The sequence below is a fragment of the Musca domestica genome, unplaced genomic scaffold (assembly GCF_030504385.1).
Source record: "Musca domestica strain aabys unplaced genomic scaffold, Musca_domestica.polishedcontigs.V.1.1 87, whole genome shotgun sequence".
Taxonomy (NCBI): Eukaryota; Metazoa; Arthropoda; class Insecta; order Diptera; family Muscidae; genus Musca; species Musca domestica.
Window position 1 is genome coordinate 2652434 of NW_026712423.1, and position 19747 is coordinate 2672180.

General features: G+C 33.9%; 1 protein-coding gene across 1 annotated transcript in view; it reads left to right on the plus strand.

Moving 5' to 3' along the window:
* Positions 1-19747, plus strand: part of LOC101890721 (uncharacterized) — a 293996-nt gene that overhangs the window by 176032 nt on the left and 98217 nt on the right. The gene's annotated exons all lie outside the window — the stretch shown is intronic.

Here is a 19747-nt window from a genome sequence, read left to right on the forward strand (position 1 = left end):
TCCTGAGAATACCTACAAGTCTTCTTGTGGACTGAAGGCCCATCCTCTTCTCAATGGAGAGGTTAGGGTTATTTATTGCCCTTCTCCACAATTAAATTAGTTTTAGCTTTTTTTTCACAACCCTTTCGCCGGCTTTTAAACCATATTCATAAGTCATCCTTCCGTAACTACTGTGTGAGTACTACTACGACAAAATTATGCTGATGTGGTATTATAATTAAATAAATAGTCCCACCCAGTGCACACACACAGACATTCACACAAACGCCGAATTAAAGTTTGCCGGTCATTTTTGCTTGTCATCCGAGTTTCAATTGAACTTTGACTACTCTCCTTGCCTATGATTTCAATTCGATTTTTGGTCATAAAGCACATGTGTGAATAATTGTGTGTGGGTTTGCGTGCGTGTGTGCGTACGTGTGTATATATATTTAAATACATTTCTATATATCAAGATTTTGCATGGCAGGGCTTTTCTTCATTGTAATTAACAAAGCAAAATTAATTACACAGACATTTTATTAATTTTCCTTTAAGCAAATGTCTGTTTGTCCTGGCCTTGTCATGGTCGCTTTAACACAAGCACATGTACACACGAACACGTCCAAATGAATAAATCTTTAAATTCCCTTCGAAAGAAGTGCTTTATTAAAAGCAGTCGTAATTCTGTGCGTATGTGTGTGTATGTGTGCAAGTGTTGTTTTGTCACAATCATCTACACATTTTGTTTTGAAAACCAAATCAAATTAATTTATATTCCAACATTTAGAGATCCCAATTTGATAGGCTTGCCAGTCCGTCTCTTTGCCATTGATTGCTGTTGGCTGCTGGTGTAATTAAAGTTCAAATTATGACTACCGACCAAGTTGTACAACAGATGTAGGAATATGTGTGTGTATGTATATATATGAATATGTATGTATTTATCCATACTGTATTGTGGACCGTAACTATTTCATGTAACGCAAGTAATTGAATTCGAATTTATTACCTATTAATAGGAAAGACAATTAATGTGAAACCAATTCCTGTCCGTTTCCCCAGATTAAATGTCACACAAAAAGGAAACATATTTACAAATTACCAAATCTAGCTGAGGAAATCAATTGAATCATATTTCAAACTAAATTAAATTCGAGATTTGTGATTTTATGTTTCCAATTTGGTTCCTTTTGTTTTGAAATTAAAAATTAAATGCAATTAGAGAATGCTTAAATCGAAGTGCTTTCAAGTTTCTTTTTGTCTTACCTATGGCTATGGAGATATATACATCTGCAAATGGATTGCATTAAGTTTTGGTTAATGGAATATGCATCTTAACCCATGATCTGCTACATGTCACAAAGTGAATGGAAAAGGTATGCCATTATTTGAACAATATATTAGTTATTGGAAATTTTAACTCAGATTTGTAAATGAGAGGAAAATGTGTCGTCTGCATGATTATCTCATCAAACTGTACGGGGTTCAAAATTCCTTTTCTGAGATGAAAACCCATTACCACAAATAATACTCCGAATAGAAGATTTTTATCCGTCTCCACCATACATTATTTGGAGGGTATTTTAAGTTCGTCATTCCGTTTGTAATAATAATAATAATAATAATAATAATAATAATAATAATAATATAATAATAATAATAATAATAATAATAATAATAATAATAATAATAATAATAATAATAATAATAATAATAATAATAATAATAATAATAATAATAATAATAATAATAATAATAATAATAATAATAATAATAATAATAATAATAATAATAATAATAATAATAATAATAATAATAATAATATAATAATAATAATAATAATAATAATAATAATAATAATAATAATAATAATAATAATAATAATAATAATAATAATAATAAGAATAATAATAATAATAATAATAATAATAATAATAATAATAATAATAATAATAATAATAATAATAATAATAATAATAATAATAATAATAATAATAATAATAATAATAATAATAATAATAATAATAATAATAATAATAATATAATAATAATAATAATAATAATAATAATAATAATAATAATAATAATAATAATAATAATAATAATAATAATAATAATAATAATAATAATAATAATAATAATAATAATAATAATAATAATAATAATAATAATAATATAATAATAATAATAATAATAATAATAATAATAATAATAATAATAATAATAATAATAATAATAATAATAATAATAATGCTCAAATAAGATCCCGTAATACCCATTTATAGTCAATTCCGTTGAAAACACTTTTAAAGGCCAAATTCAACTAGTAAAGAAAGGCCAAAAGTCGGACAGGGCCGACTATATAATACCCTACACAACTATATTTATTATTATATTGGGAATTTATGTCAAATAGATTAAACCAACTACAGGGTGAGATAAAAAAATGCAACAAAATCGAACGCCATAATTTATACAATTTGTTTAAAATTTTATTGAATGAAGGTAAAAATGTCGGAAATAGCATCAAATCTTAGAATAGTTTTAGATTTTTTTCGAATTGGTTACCTTTGGCACAAATTATGGCCTTCAAACGGCCAATAAAACCATTACACACCGCCCGAATGTTGCTCTGCGGTATTTTGGTCCATTCCCGGCGAAGGCTTGCTTGAGGTGATCGACACTTTGGTACTTTTTAGTGCCAACATTGCTCTCTAAAATACTTCAGAAATAATAGTCCAACGGATTGGCATCCGGAGATTTTGGTGGCTACTGTGCGCTGAAATGAAACGAGGAACCTCATTTTGTAACCATACTTGGATGGCGCGTGCTGAGTGTGACGGGGTTGAGTCCTGTTAGAATATCCAAGGTCTGCGGGCAAAATGTTTGCGTGCCCAAGGCTTTAATACACCCTCCAGAATGTTTTCGAGATAATATTCGGCATTTATTCTGATGCCGCGGTCGATTCATACGAGCGGAGAGGCTGTTATGGCGGCCCACACCATCACCATGGCCGGCGCTTGAGTTCTGGTGGCCAACCGAAGGTGCACATTTTCAGCTGGCCTCTTTGGCAGGTAAACACGATCATTTTGTTTGTTTACAAACTGCTGACAACGAATGTTTTCTCATCGGAGAAACCCACTTTCGGCCAAGCGAAGCAACTCTTTAGCTCTTTTGAGTCTATTTCTTTCTGTTGCGATGTAAGTTCTTACACTTTTCGGAATTTCAATGGCTTTACCCCGAGCTCATTTTTCAATATTTGCGAGTGGAATATTGCGATATGTTCAGCTCACGAGCCATTTTTCGGCAACTGTGGCATGGGTTTCGATCAAGTCGCTTCTTTAGTTTTCGAACCATTTCTGCCGATATTGCTGTTTTCTTCCGTCCACTTCCGTGACGTAGGGCTACGCTACCAGTATCGCGGTAACGAGCGATGGTACGAGACACAAAAGATTTATTCACATTTAAATGGTGGAGTCCTATAACGATATCCACTTGTGGTTTCCCAGTCAAATATGAAGAAACCTTACCATCACGCCTAACTTCCATCACGAATATATTTTTCTCTGGAAAATTCTCACCGAAATGGTTTTGTACGCTTGTAGACAGTATAGTGGGCTGTCACTGGAATAATTTTAACAGCTGTCGGACAGTTGCAGTTTTTCCATCTCACTAAAGTACTATTTAGTGCTTTTCGTGCACTTGTAGTACAAATTTCCAAAACCACCTGTTTGTCACAAACCTACCACAAACAAGGATCCGAATACAAAATTTTAAAATTCTAGCTTCAGTTCACTCTAAACTAAAGTGCTCAAAATTTAGTAGCTTTTTGTACAGTTATATTTAGTTATATTTCGAAAACCGCCTTCATATATCAAACTTACTTTCCAATCTTGAGTCTCGTACAAAATTTCAAGTCTTTAACTCTATCCGTTCATATAATACCAAATGGTATCATTGTAGACGTTTAGTACCATTTTTAGATTTCAGATATCTAGCTCATTCCGTTTGTCCATAAAAACATAACATTTTTTATACTTTTTAGTACGTTTAGCCATTTTTGACCCAAAAAATTTCAAAAGCCCAGCCTTACCATGTGCCTACACAGCAAGACTGACCCTCATGCGAAATTTCGATATCCTAGCTTCAGCCGCTACGTCTTTGTGTTGATTCTTATACAAAACCCCTTTAAAAATGTTGTTTAACTAACGATAGTTACAATGCAGATATGCTATATGTCGGTTAACTCTTTCTAGCAAAGGGCAAACATTTTGAGCAACTATCAATAACTAATAAGGTCAACATTGGATGTGTATGTCCAACCTTTATGGTATGTCACAAAAAAGTTATACATGAATGTTCCCATTGTGCAGTAGATATCTTACCAAAGGATTGTCCATATAAATCCCACAAAATGGTAGTTCCCAATATAATTCGGTATTTTGATGATAATGAGCCAGGTTTTTTGAAGCTGTCATTTGGAGTTAATAGTGAGTACCATCCAGAAAAAATTATATACAGGTACGTATTTTTTTACAGGTTCAATTTTTTCATTTTTGTACAGGCTCGGGATACCTCCAAAATGGCTACTATTCTAACAGTGTTTGTAAAACTTACATAATAATAAGTGTAATACCAGTTTGTAAGTTATTGAAGTTATGTGGAGTAGTATGAAAAAATTTCTAATTGTTTTGCGAGATCTGAGCATAAGAAGTGTACATTTCTTGGTTCTTTTCTTATAAAAATATCCAAAAATCTTTTCTAATATTGTTTTGCTTATAAATATATATTTTTTAGCTATACAATACAAATATTTGAATTTTACAAAAATTACACAAATACATAATACATAAAATGCATTTCATTTCATTTGTAATATTAAATTTCCGACCTTCATCAAATTTGTCTATTTAAATACAGCCATATTCCCCTGCTAGCTATGTATTTTAATTTCCGAATTTCCAGTCATCCATTTTAAATTAGCTACCTTTTTTTTATCAGTCGTTTAGGTAATTGCTTAACGAATACCTTTAAGACATATGACATTTTAAATTATCTATGAGATATTTTTCTCCATTTATTTTGCCTCCCCCTGAAGATTAATGTATTTTCTAAGTAATTTGACAAAATTCAAAAAACCAAAGAAGACAAAAACGAAATAAAACCAAGGCCAGACATAAGTAAATATGCCAACAGGCAATCAGTCAAACAAATGATTTTGAGGGAATTTCGAAAACAAATTAAGGTAGTATTTTGTTGTGCTGTGTCGATTAATTAAAAGATGATAGGCAGGAGATTTGGAAATTAGATTGAAAGGGAATCGGTGTAGAATAGTTTTAAAGTTTATTTTCGAGGTCATGTCAAGTTTTTAGGTGAAATACTTTTTAATTTGTTTTGCAAATTAAAGAGACAAGATATTTTGTAAAACAAAGTGGCAATTAAAAGTGATGGACGGTAAGAAAGTAATAAAGGGGACAATTAATTTAATTGGGTTGACTTTGGAAAAATTCAATAATAACCAGTAAGGAAAAGTAAAAAGTCGGGCGGGCCCGATTATAATGATACCCTACACCACTATGCATATTTAGTAAAGCTCCCTTAGCAAAAGAATTTATTTGAAGTAGATCATCCCACCAATCAACATTTCGCTTTAGAGCAGTTATAGTTTGGTTTCAGAGGGAACTAATATATGGGAGGACAATCCAATTCTGAATCGATTTTCACTAAATTTGACGGAGACGTTTTAATCTTTTATACCAAATAAGATTGACATAGAGTGTATGAGAAGGATTATATTAAAAATATATATATAGGAGCCGAGTTCCACAAAATGGTAAAGTACGTCCCGAAATTCACTCCACTTGGGCGGATATTACCCATTATTTGCACAACAAACCTGAAATCGGATTAAGGATATTTAGGAGCTATATCCAAATCTTAGCCGCTCTCGAGATATCTGATACCAAACATCATTGTTGTCGAATGTATATTACGAATTTGAGGGACTTAAACACCGATTAGAATGAAACATATATATAGGAGATATATATTTGATGTACCTACTTCTGAATTCGGTCGGATGAACCAAAATTCAGGACTTTTGGGAAGATATTGGCCATTTGGTGCATAATTAACCCGAAATCTGTTGAAGATATAAATGGGAACTAAATCCAAATCTGACCGATCTTAATACAATTCGAATCATAAATTTCTAGGCTATATCTGATATCTGGTGCGAAATATCGGTCTTGTGGCGTGCATATTACGAATGTGAGGGACCAAATTGTATGAAACTTATAGCTATAGCTATATCTGAACCAATTTTCTTCGAATCCGATATACTATCTTGTAGACTGAATTCGGCCGGATGTACCAAAATTCAGGACTTTTGGTCGGATATTGGCCATTTGGTGCACAATTAGTCCGAAATAGGTTGAAACTATATCCAAATCTGCACCGATCTTCATAAAATTTGGCTGTGGTATTTCTGGGCTGTATCTGATATCTGGTACAAAAGACCATTGTTTTGAAGTGCTTATTATGAATGTAAGGGACTTAAACACCAAATCGGATGAAACATATATATGGGAGCTATAGCTATATCTGAACCGATTTTCTCCGAATTACCAAATGCAGGACTTTTGGAAAATTAACTTGAAATCGGTTGAAGATATATCCAAATCTGCACCGATCTTGCTAAAATTTGGCAGAGGTATTTCTGGGCTGTATCTGATATCGGGTACAAAAGACCATTGTTTTGAAGTGCTTATTACGCATGTGAGGGACCTAAACACCAAATCGGATGAAACATATATATGGGAGCTATAGCTATATCTGAACCGATTTTCTCCGGCTGTTGGATGTGCCAAAATTCAGATCATTTGGATCATCATCCCGGATACAAACAAATGCACAGAGACATAGTACCCTTACCACTATGCGGTGTAGGATATAAAAATATTCTAAAATCAGAATTTGTAATATGGGAAAAGCGTTTTTTTTTTTTTTTGTTAGGAGTTTTATTTACCCTGGAAATAAAAGGGCGAAAAGTGAGAAGCGCGAATACCCACAGGATTTTTATGCCGGCCAAAATCGTATACGATATTCCATAAAAATATTTTAAGGTGTCAGAAAATATTACATGGTTTGTTTCTGATTTTGGAAAAAAATATTCAAACCCGATTAAAAAATATATATACTCTTGGAATTGAATGCCAATTTAAGATATAAATTATTAAGACTATTTCAAAATCTTTCTGATATTACTCACGAAAGTAATGTCTTTAAGAATCCGAAAGAAATTTAAATTCAATATCCAACATTTTAAATAAAAATCTCCTATCCCCCACCTACTTTCATTCCGATTGCATCTCCAACTTATTCAATATACATTTTTACCCTAGGGGCGAAAGCCCCCAAATAAAACAAGGTTAAAGCAATACAAAAACAAATCACTATTAAACATTGTGTTACCAAACACTGGCAATAGTTGCTGCACGTGACAATGGGAGGCGATAGCTTGTCACACGAAACAGCAGCAGTAGCAGAGAAGTGCACGGAATGTGTTTAAGTGTCAAACTTAAAATGGCAAAATAATAGAAGCACTGCTGTTTGATACTACATCGCTTCCTGGCACTTGTAAGGAGTTCGAACAGGAAGCTGATAGGGTAAAGGAGAGAGAAAAGGAGCATCATATTGCTAGCCAAATAGCTAGAGCAACAACTGAACTCCACTTTGTTGCTGAAAAACAAGTGGAGTTCCCTCCCGTCTGCTTTCGAATAACATTAAGTCGATTGTTTTTCGGTGCGCTACAGAATTTTGTGAGTACATATGAAATTTTAGATCAAAGACATCGGTATATAAGTTCCTGAATTAGAATATTCATCGGGGCCTCATAAACAATATTTATTTTTGGTGGCAGTACGTCTTTCTGTAGGGGCTTAACTGCTGGCACAACAGTTTGTATCAGATCACGGACGATTGGTATTGAACATGGGTTATATCGGTCAACGTGTAGGTTTATCCCCATTCATAATACCTCCTGATCTCGATATTTTATCGTAACGGTTGAGACACAATATCCAACCGTGTTCTCAATTTATATAAGACTTCAATAGGTGTATTATTTAATATAGCCCGCATATATTTAAATTATTTTGAGGGTTCGAGATGCAATTTCAACAAAATCAGATTAAATTTCAAATTTTCAGAAAATACAAACCCATTTAAAAAAATATTTAATATATAGAGTCTATATTTGATATAGATCACATGGATGTCTTTCAGCATTTCAATTATTATTTGGAATTAAATTTACTTCAGTTTTAAATTGTTATTGATGTTCTCAGCCGTATTTACAGTAAACCTGGCTATAACTTAATGTTTTGAAATCATACAGAGGAGGTTACATCCTCGCAATCGTTTTTTATGTATTTCCAGGATTTTAAATAGTTTTCATATTACGTCGGACACCAAATGGAATCTTATGGGAATGTTTATTTATAAGTCGAGTATAAGACTCAATTTTAAGACACATTTTGGTATCTTATTTGAAAAAGTCCATTGTGATAATATTCGCTGCTACCCGCTATTACACTATTCTTTTAGATCTATAACTATGAAATGCGACGAAAGATATATTAAGTGGCATATTTACCCTAAAAGTGAGCTGGAAATAGAAATGACAAAACGCCTTATGTGGGGCTTTAATCTAAATTCAGACAAAAGAGATAAATTTTTCTTGTTCTTAAGATATATTCTTCGGCTCTTCTATCAAAACTACGGTCAGAAATTATAAAGAACTTCTAGAAGTCGTTTTAAAATAGGTCTGACTTCTTGAAGTTATATCATATCAGTCAGTTCACGTCGATGTTGATTTTCTACGCACAGAGTTCCAGATTAGAGTTGTGCCAATCTAGTTCGATCGAATGAACCAGTTCCTTTGCTAGTTCCGTGGACTCCTGTCGTTTGAATGAAAACTCTGAGTATGAGTGATATGAAATATATAAAGTTAATTAAATCACTCATACGATGATATACAGCTTCCATATACATCTTCAAAAGATTTCGGGTTAATTGTGCAACAAATGGCCAATATCAGTGCAAACAACTTAAATCTTGTCACATACGATCGATTTCACTCTAGAAGCAAGTACATCAAATATAGCTATAGCTCCAATATATATGTTTCATTTGAATTGGGGTTTTAAGTCCCTCACATGTATAAAATGTACTCCACGAGAATTATATTTCGTGCCAGTTAACTTATTGAGTTCAAAAATGCCTCTGACAGATTTTATCGAAATCGGCTAAGATTTGGATATAGCTCCCATATAAATCCTTCATCCGATTTTAAGTTTAATGTGCAAATAATGGCTAATATCAGCTCAAACATTTCCATTTGGTGGAACTTGGCACCGATATATATTTTTTGATATAATCCTTCTCGTAGTGACATCGTGCACCTATAACAATGTTTTTGGCATAAACGATTAAAATGTCTAAATCAAATTTAGTGAAAATCGATTAAGAATTGGATATGCCTCCCATATATTAGTTCCCTCTGAAACCAAATTATAACCGCTCTAAAGCCAAATGTTGGTAGGTGGTATGACCTATTAAAGGTCATACTTATAATAATTCTCATAATTTATTTGTTATGGGAGCTCTACTAAATATCTATAGTGGCGTAGGGTATCATATAGTCGACACCGCCGGACTTTTGATTTTTCCATACTCCTCTTTTTTTGGTACGTTGACTAAATGTTGTATCCACCTGAATTTTGTTTATGTACTCCATGTCTCGAATCGAAGTCCTCAAGTTTTGAAGTCGCATGTGTACACCCTCACAGCAAAAACAATCATTACAACTTAGATTTCTAACTCCCTATGGCTACAAAAGGTACATATCTTTTGATAGGCCTAAAACATGTCTCATGGCAATACCTGTTTTAGAGCCCAGGTCTCTTTGAACGAAATCTCTTTCGGTACACTTGGAGCCAGTCTAGGGGTGTTCGTCCATCTGTCTGACTTGTGTGTAAGAAAACTCCCGAAGAGAGTATCCTATTTTAAAGGCAAAATTTATTAAAGAAAGTAATTTAAATCTTAGAAAGATACAGATTCAAACTTTGCAACTCCTAATATATTAAGCAGTGCTGGATAAGGTACCAAAATCGATAATATTCATTTACTTGCTCTAGTACCTCTCTCACAATAGGTTCAAATTATGAATAATCACAAATTTTATTAAAAAATATAATTGAAGAGTGTGGTTGTCTTCAATTTTTTCATATTTCAATAATTCTACAATCTCTAGGTAACATCTGAAAATAGAATAGGATTAACCACTCCTTCAGGAACCTTCACCTCAAGGGGTTACAATTTTTGAATACCCATTAACCTCACAAAATGTAAAATGATTATTTTCAAAATGAATATAAATCAATATTTCTACATTATTGTTTGAAGATTGAATAGATAAAACTTCTTCTTCTCATACCTCCGGTCACTACGGGTAAACATTTGTAATGCCCATAATCCTCAAAAATGAAAAAAATAAATAAAAGCTAATTTTGACATCCACTGTTTTGAAGGAACTTGAAAAACTAGAAAAAAACGTCTCAAATTAAATCCCTTATATGGGGGCTATACGAAGACCTGGTCCCCTATAACTAACTTTTTGCCATAGGCTATAAGCCGATTTCGAACTTCAAATACGAAATTTGAAACAATTCCGGTGGATGATACCTCTAGAATAATGAAAATATCGAATATAGTTACATATCGTTATAAGGGGGCTACACGAAGACGTGGACCTGCAAGTGTGATTTTTTTTATATGCTGTTCTGCCCATTACGAAATTTAAATACAAAATTTGAAACAATTTCGGGAAAAAGGTTCGCTAAAATCATCAACATGTAGAATATTGGGAGGTATCTTTATATGGGGCTGTACGAAGACATGGACCTGCATAGACTGTTTTTTATCATAGGTCGTAGTACCTATTACGAACTTTACATACGAAATCAATTCCGGTACAATATAAACTAAAATCATCAAAATACCGAATACTGGGGGCTATATGAAAACTTGGACCGACATCTTCCATTTATGAACTTAACCTGCCTACTGGCAAAATACACATGTGTTCAAATTTAGCCTTATATCTTTCGTTCGAAAGACAACATGATTACAACCGACAGACGGACATCTCTAAATCGACTTAGAATTTTACGCCGATCAAGAATATGCAGTGTGAGATGAAAAAACTGCAACCAAGATCTATCATTTCTAAGACACTCACCCGACAGCTGTTAAATTATTCCGGTGAGAGCTTATTTATATTTACCTCCATAGTATAGTGGAGGGTATAAAAAAGAGAATCCGATTCTTATCCATCCCTATATTTCTACCAACACAATTTCTGATGTAAATATGGGAATTGTTGGCCCGCCCCTTTTGATAGCAATCCCCAAAGGGGGTCAATATTTTGAATAACTATATGTCTCATAACATGCTACAACTTTCGTGTATCTCATTATTTCTAGCAACCAATATAAATATTGGATATGTCGGTCTGCCTCTTCGAGTGATTAGTCGATAAAGCCAAGGCTTGCACGTCTTAATAATATTTATATCAGAACTAGGTCACATGCTATGTGGACAACATTGGTCCAACATTTGACCAAATTTGAACTGACATAGGCTACATACATTTGTCGGCAAAACCGACAGATTCTTTTTTCTTATTTTCAACAGAAATAAGTCTACAAATAAGTGGCTATTTTGTGTCGTAGCCAAAAAATGACAATTTACTTTTTGGCTTCGCTATTGTTCAAAAATATGTTTGATTGGTGTGCCCTCCTTAAATAATGAATTAGGAAACAGCTTCAAATGGGTATTTATGCTGGACTATTCTGTTGATGCTCAGTACTTGGGAGGGTAAAAGTAAGTTAATTTGCCTTGTGAGTTTCATGGCAATACCTCATTACATTTTATCTTACTGGTAATGCGGATAGTGATTGTGATTATTTTTGGTTATTCATAGCTTGAAGTGTGAAAATTTTTTGCAGCACAATATTAAAGTCAACATCGCCCAACTTTTGTTTCTCCTACAACTTTGCAAGAAGTAGTTGTTCTATGCGCCAGACATTACAACTTCTTGTTCGGTGTTACTTTCTCAATTTATGTGCATACTTCGACACACATACATACAGGGAGGGAGTTTCAAAGTGCTCCTTTTGATTTCGAGATCCATTTGTCCCTCCTGCATCTACTTCACCCTCATTTTTTCATTTTTCATTTTCATTCATTTTTTTCCGTTAAGTTGCCTTTATGTATGCAAATCATGCTTATTTTCATAGCAAAGTGATATTTTCCCCATCTCGCTCTGGTCTTTTTTTTTTCATCGAAATGTTGAAACACAAGAAACCCCCCGTTACGTTGTACACACGATGATGATTCTGTGCATTATTCTCTTTCTTTTGGCTTGGTAATCGAATAAATGGAGGTCACGAATAACTATCATCAATCTATGTTTTCGTGGCGTGGCATAGTGTAATTGAGCTGCAGGGGAGGGTAAGAGAGAGTTGGCGAAATAATATCAAGGGAAATTTCCAAAAAATACACTTACACACATGTTGATTGACAAATAGAAGATATATTTGATTTGTGATTTTCTTATTTTCACGCAAGTAGAAAATCGTGGCCCCATCTGAAAAGAGGGAAAAAACACTGAATACTTCCAATATTATTTGGATAATAATAAATTGTCTCCGAACACTGAAGAGTATTATTTGAATGACATTGCAATATAATTGAAGAGTATGGTAAGTAATCGAATGATATTTTTTCGCTTTCAAGTCAAACAGATAGATATGTGAGACTAATGTAAAGGTGCATTGTAAATGACAGTTGTGAAAAAAGGGGTGAATAGAAAAACAAGTAAGGAAAGGTCAAAAGTCGCGAGGGGCAGATTATATGATACCCTACACCACTATGCATATTTATTAGAGTTCCAGTAACAAAAGAATTTATTTGAAGTAGGTCATACCATCTATGAACATTTGATTTTGAAGCAGTTTTAGTTTGGTTTCGATTTTCACTAAATTTGCCGGATACATTTTAATCTTTTGTAAAAAATAACATTGCTGTAGAGAGCATGAGGAGGACTTTATTTAAAACTAGTAAAGAAAGTCCTAAAGTCGGGCGTGGCCGATTTTATGATACCCTACACCACTTTGCTAATTTAGTAGAGCTCCACATAACAACTAAAAGTTTGTATGGGAGAATTCAATCATACACCCTATGATTATAATTATAATTTAAAATTCAAAGGACTAAATATGCCGAAGCATTTGTATCTTTTAAATTCGGACCCATTTGGTGCACAATTAATTTGAAATCGGATAAAAATATATATGGGAGCTATATCCAAATCGGAACCGATATCGATAAAATTTGGCAAAGATATTTCTGAGCTGTATTTGATATATTTCCCTGAATATCGTTGTTACGGTGTGCATATTAGGGCTGTGGGTAACAAATATGACAAATCGGATGAACAATATATATGGGAGCTATAACTATATCTGATCCGATCTTCACCAAATTTGGCATACTACCTTCTAGACTCAATTCGGTCGTAAGTGCCAAATTCCATCCCATTTGGGTAAGTATTAGACGTTTGATGCACAATCAAAGGTAAATCGGACGAAGTTATATATGGGAGCTATATCCAAATCTGCACCGATTTCGATAAAATTTAGCAAATGTATTTCTGAGCTGTATTTGATATATTTCCCCAAATATTGTTGTTGCATAGTGCATATTACAGCGGCGGTGGACAAAAATAACAAATCGGATGAACAATATATATGGGAGCTATAGCTATATCTGAACCGATTTCGATAAAATTTGGCATAATTATTTTTAGGTCAAATCTGGTCGTACGTGCAAAACTACTATTCGGACTGATATTACACCTTTGGTGCACAATAAAAGGCAAATCGGACGAAGATATATATGGGAGCTATATCTAATTTTTTACCGATTATCTCCAATTTCAATAGGGTTAGTCCTTGGGCCAAACAAATAATTTGCGCAAAATTTCATCTGGATAGGGCAATAAATGCGAACTGTACTTTGTTTACAAAAATACATAGACAGACGGACGGATGGACGGACAGACAGACAGAATGCATAAATCGACTCAGAATGTGATTCTATGCAGATTATCAAAGGGAACTATGGGTCTATCTCGTTTAATTTTGCCTGTTACAAACAAACAAACAAAGACATAATACCCTGACCACCTTGTGGTGTAGGGTATAATTATATCGGACCCGAGTTTCAAAAATGGAAACATACGTCCCGAAATTCACTTCATTTGGGAAATTATTTGCACAAATAAACTGAAATCGGATTAAGGATATTTAGGAGCTATATAAACATTTTAGCCGATATGTACCAAAATTCAGGACTTTTGGGCAGATATTGACCATTTGGTGCACAATCAACCCGAAATGGGTTTAAGATATATATGGGAGCGATATTCAAATCTAATCCGATCTTGATAAAATTTGGCAAAGGTATTACTGGACTGCATCTGGTACCAAATATTATTGTTGTCGAATGCATATTATGAATGTGAGGGACTTAAACGCCAAATCGGATAAAACATTTATATATATCTGAACAGATTTTATCCAAATTTATGGCACTTTCTTCTAGACTGAATTCGGTTCGATGTGCTGAAAATGCAGGTCATTTGGACTGATATTGGCTATTTGGTGCACAGTTAACCCGAAATCGGTTGAGGATATATATGGGAGCTATATCTTTATCTGAACCTATTTCGATAAAATTTGACAGAGGTATTTCTAAGCTGTATCTGATATCTTATACCAAACACCATTCTTGTGGGGTGCATATTACGAATATGGGGCAAAGTATGGGGTATTAAACACAAAATCGGATGAAACATTTATGTATATGAGCTATAGCTATATCTGAACAGATTTTAAGCAAATTTAATGTACTTTCTTCTAGACTGGTATTGGCTATTTGGTGCGCAGTTAACCCGAAATAGGTTGGGGATATATATGGGAGCTATATCTTTAACTGAACCAATCTCGATAAAATTTGACAGAGGTATTTCTAAGCTGTATCCGAAATCTTACATCACACACCATTCTTGTGGGGTACATATTACGAATATGGAGCAAAGTATGGGGGACTTAAACACCAAATCGGGTGAAACGTATATATAGGAGCTGTATGTATACTTAAACCGATTTTGAACTTATATATAGGAGCTATATGTGTATTTGAGCCGATTTTCTCCAAATTTGCTTCACTTGTTTCTAGACTGAATTCGGTGTTATGTGCCAAAATATGGGTCATTTGGACTTATATTAGCTATTTGGTGCACAATTAACCCAAAATCTGTTGAAAATATATGGGAGCTATATCTAAATCTTATCCGATTTTCACCAATTTCAATAGGGTTCATCCTTGGACCAAACAAATATTATTTGCAAAATTTCATCTCAATCGGACAATAAATGCGAACTGCATTTTGTTCACAAGAATACATGGACAGACGGACGGATCGACACAAAAAATGATTCTATGAAGATCCACAAAAGTAACTGTGGGTCTGTTTCGCCTCCTTCTCCATGTTACAAACAAATGCACAAAGACATAATACCCTTACCGCTATGTGGTGTTGGGTATAATAAAGATGTGGAGGGAAGATTTCCCCAATAGTTTTTTGTTTCCTTTCCATAAAAATTCAATTATTTCCTCTTAAAGACTGCCCACAAAAGACATGCAAAATATATGACACCAGCTAAAAAAACGTTACCAGTTTTTTGTTAACCAAAAAACCACGTTCCTGCCGACCTACCTATCTGCCTGTCGTTCGGCACTTAATTAAAATTTTGTTCAGTAGACCATTACATTGTGGTGGGCTGGCTTGCTGGCTGGCAACACTAACATTCATCTATGGTTTTTTTGAGTCGCGTAAAGAGTGCAGTGTGACTGTTTTTTCCAGTGACATATACATATGTAACCATTTATGTGTATGTTCTACATGAAAAATACTCCCTCTTTCACACACACACACAAGCCTGTGGTTGCATTGCCTGTCTACGGTGCAATGAAAGAAACATTTTTTTTTTTCGCTTCTCCAGATCCATAAAAAAGCCCTGCCATATTACCTGAGGAGCCAATACAAAAATGTTGCAGTTTTCGAAACAACAAAAAAGCAACTTTAAATAAATTCAACATTTTTTTGAAACGTTTTCTGGTGGGTCTTTTTAAAAGGTCTTTGTCACCACAACCTCGGGCAATGCGAATGCAGCAGGAGATTGAAAATACCAATTTATTTAGGCGGATTTCAATCGAATTTGGGGTAAATAGTTTTGCATGTGGATTATGTTTTTCGTTTTATTTTTTAAGGGGAAAGAGTTTAAAAGATGCTCCAAGCTATGCAGAGGGTTTTGTTTATTTTATGTGTGCATTCAAGGTATTGCAGGTCAATAAATGCACACGAAATTGTAAAGGTGTCAGTTCAACAATACTGAGAACAATAAAATTGTGTTGATTGCAAGGGGAACTCTTTAAGAAAACAAGTAACAAAGCTGCTTTGTTCGGCTGGGTCGAACTTTTAATACCCTCGACATTTAAAAAGGAATTACAAAATATTTAAAAAAAAAAAAACAAGTTAAAAATTATCAGTCGGTTTGCCGACAGATGTATATCCTCAGCCCATGTTCGATTATTTAAATATATTTTGGCTTCTGTTAAGATCATTCCAATTGTTGACCCTCTCTGGAGTAAGAATGGGACAATATTGTCCATTTCATATCGGGCCTAAACAAACATGATATAAATATTGCGATGTGTTTGGTTACTTCTATCACTTTTTATGAAATATGAGATAATATTTAGAAAATGTTAAAATGTGCGTGGGATACCATATATTGTGGACCGAAGTATTTCATTTTCACACTTCATCTAATACAGAAAAAAAGTTGGTATTTGCAAAATTCCAAGAAATCGAACATTTATATATAAATTTATGCGAAATCACTAATTCCGATAAATATCATATTCATCTCAGTTTTCTTGTTGAGAGAAATATTTAGATATAGGAGAAGTAGTCCGGTCTCTACTATCAACAACAAATCTTGTGTTGATGAAAATATTTAGATATGCGATGTCTGAATAAAATCGAATATGGGCTTCGTGGATATTCAAAATTTTGACCCTTGGTGGGGAAGGCACCAGAAGGAAAAAACAGATGCATCCCATCTTCTCGGCAGATCTTATATTAGTAGAAATAATGGGGAGTGTGAAATATGAAGAGAACCGGAGGCTTTTTTGGGGATTTTATGACCGTTTTGGTTATTCAAAATGTTGACCATTTGTGGGAGAGGTATCAGAAGACATGGTCCGATCTCTACCTTCTTTATAATAGATCTGGTGTTGACAGAAATGTTGACATGTACCAAGTCTAAATGAATGGAATAAATTTTGATTTCGTGTTTTATGAGCTTCATGGATTTTGAAATGTTGACCCTTTGTGGTGGTAGTACAGGAAGGAGTGGACCGATATATTCCACACTAAAAATATTGTGATGTGTGTAATTTGAAGACTATCGGACTCTTACTTCACATTTTATAAGAGTTATAATTATTAAAAATTTCTTCTTTGTGGGGAAGGTATTTGATGGAGTGGAGCGATGTTGTCGATTTTCTCACAAAACCTTACGCCAATACAAATAAAAGGATTTGCAAAGTTAGAGAAAAATCGAATCAATTTTTTGTAGATTTTCTCACAAAACTTTACGCTAATACAAACAGAAGGATTTGCAAAATTAGAGAAAAATCGAATTATTCTTTCTCCTTCAGTGACAGACAGACGGTCGGACATCGATTGATCCATTTAAAATTTCCTGATACGGTTTGGTTCAAGAAGACTTGGGGTCTAAAGCCTTTATTATCTAGCCAAATGGCTCTCTATATACTCTATATCTTGTATAAAGATGAGATAGATCAGACCACTTCTGGTACCTCCCCAAAAAGGTCAAAATTTTGGATAATTTAAACTCTCTTAAAAAGCAAACATGTTCCAAAATCCTATACAAACTTCGCACATTACAATGTTTCAACTAACATTAGATATAGCAGCCAATTATAAGTTTAAGAATTTTGATTCTTCTCCTTCACTTTTAGTATTCCAACTTCGAATACCATCTTCTCCAATGTCTCGTATCACGAGTGAACTACTTGCGAAATTTTAAGTTTCTTTTCCAAAAATTGTGGAATTATAGCACAAAAAACAATGTTTAGAACTTTTCTTGTACGAATTTAAAACACTAAATGTCCAATTGCAGAAATCTGGATCTAAAGCATTGTGATTCTACGATTACCACTATACGAGTAAATATTCCACACCAAAAGTGATCTACATGAAAAATTTAATGATCCCGGATCAAAAATAAAAAAATGGGATATTTTTAGTATTTTTTAGTAACTATTTTTCAATAAACTACCTTATCTAATGTCCGGTATCAAAAATGAACTACAAGTCCTGTTATTGTCCAAAAATAGAAATGTTGTCCTTTTTTATTCACAAACAACTGTCTACTTGTCAAATTTCCTAGTCGTTTCTTCTGGACTTCGATGAGTCAATTAGTCACTTATCATTTACGTAAAATATATATTTTACGAACAACAAGTTAAAAAGCAGTAAGTTCGGCCGGGATGAACTTTGAATACCCTCTACCTTTTGGAACAATTTCTGATTTTTTTTTTTTTTAAATAAAAGTTATGTTAGAATCCTAAAAATAGCGAATATAGCCGTTATATTGGGGTCTATACGACGTGGACCTATATAGGCATTGTTTATCTAAGCCGTTACCATATTCAAATTCGAAACTTAAAATAAGCGGTGAATAATGTAGCTAAAATCATAAAATATATAGGGAGGTACCGTTATATCGGAGCTATACGAAGGCCTGGACCAGTATAGACAATCCAGCATCCATTACGAACTTCAAATACGACATCTCAAACAAATTCGGTGAGTATTGTACAGGGTTGCCCATATTCGACGGACCTTTGGACCCTTTAGGCCCATTCCAATCGACGAGGCTTGTCCGCAGGCAACATTCTTTGCGTCAATTGAATTTTGTACGGGAACAAATGCAAATCAATGCGAATAATCCTTTGTAAAGTAGACCGAGCCATGCCCAACTGCTGAGAACGGCGTTTTTGGGATGTTCTTGGGGACCTCTCAACACTGGCTCGTACAGCAGCGATATTCTCGGCCGATCACCTTGGTCGACTTTTATATGGCCTCTTCGGATTAGAAAGAGCCTTACCAGTCGAAAATTTTTCGTATAAACGCTTAATGGTGCTCTTAGAAGGCGCACTTCTCATATTTTTTAATGTTTTAAAAGCACGTTGAGTATTCACAATTGACTTCTTGTAAATTTCAACCATTTCAGAGCGCTCGCGTGGCGTATATTGGTGCATGATAAAAATCTGATTGGACTGACGCTTCAAACGCGGTATGTCATTAAGCGATGTGAAATCTCTGTCAAAAGTTATGGCGTTGCCAGATGGGTCCGTCGAATATGGGTAACCCTGTATCTTAAATCGTCAAAATACCGATTATAGGGAGGTACTGATATATGGCGCCTATACAAAGGCGCCGTAGACAATTTTCTGTCACAGACTGTAATTCGCATTATGA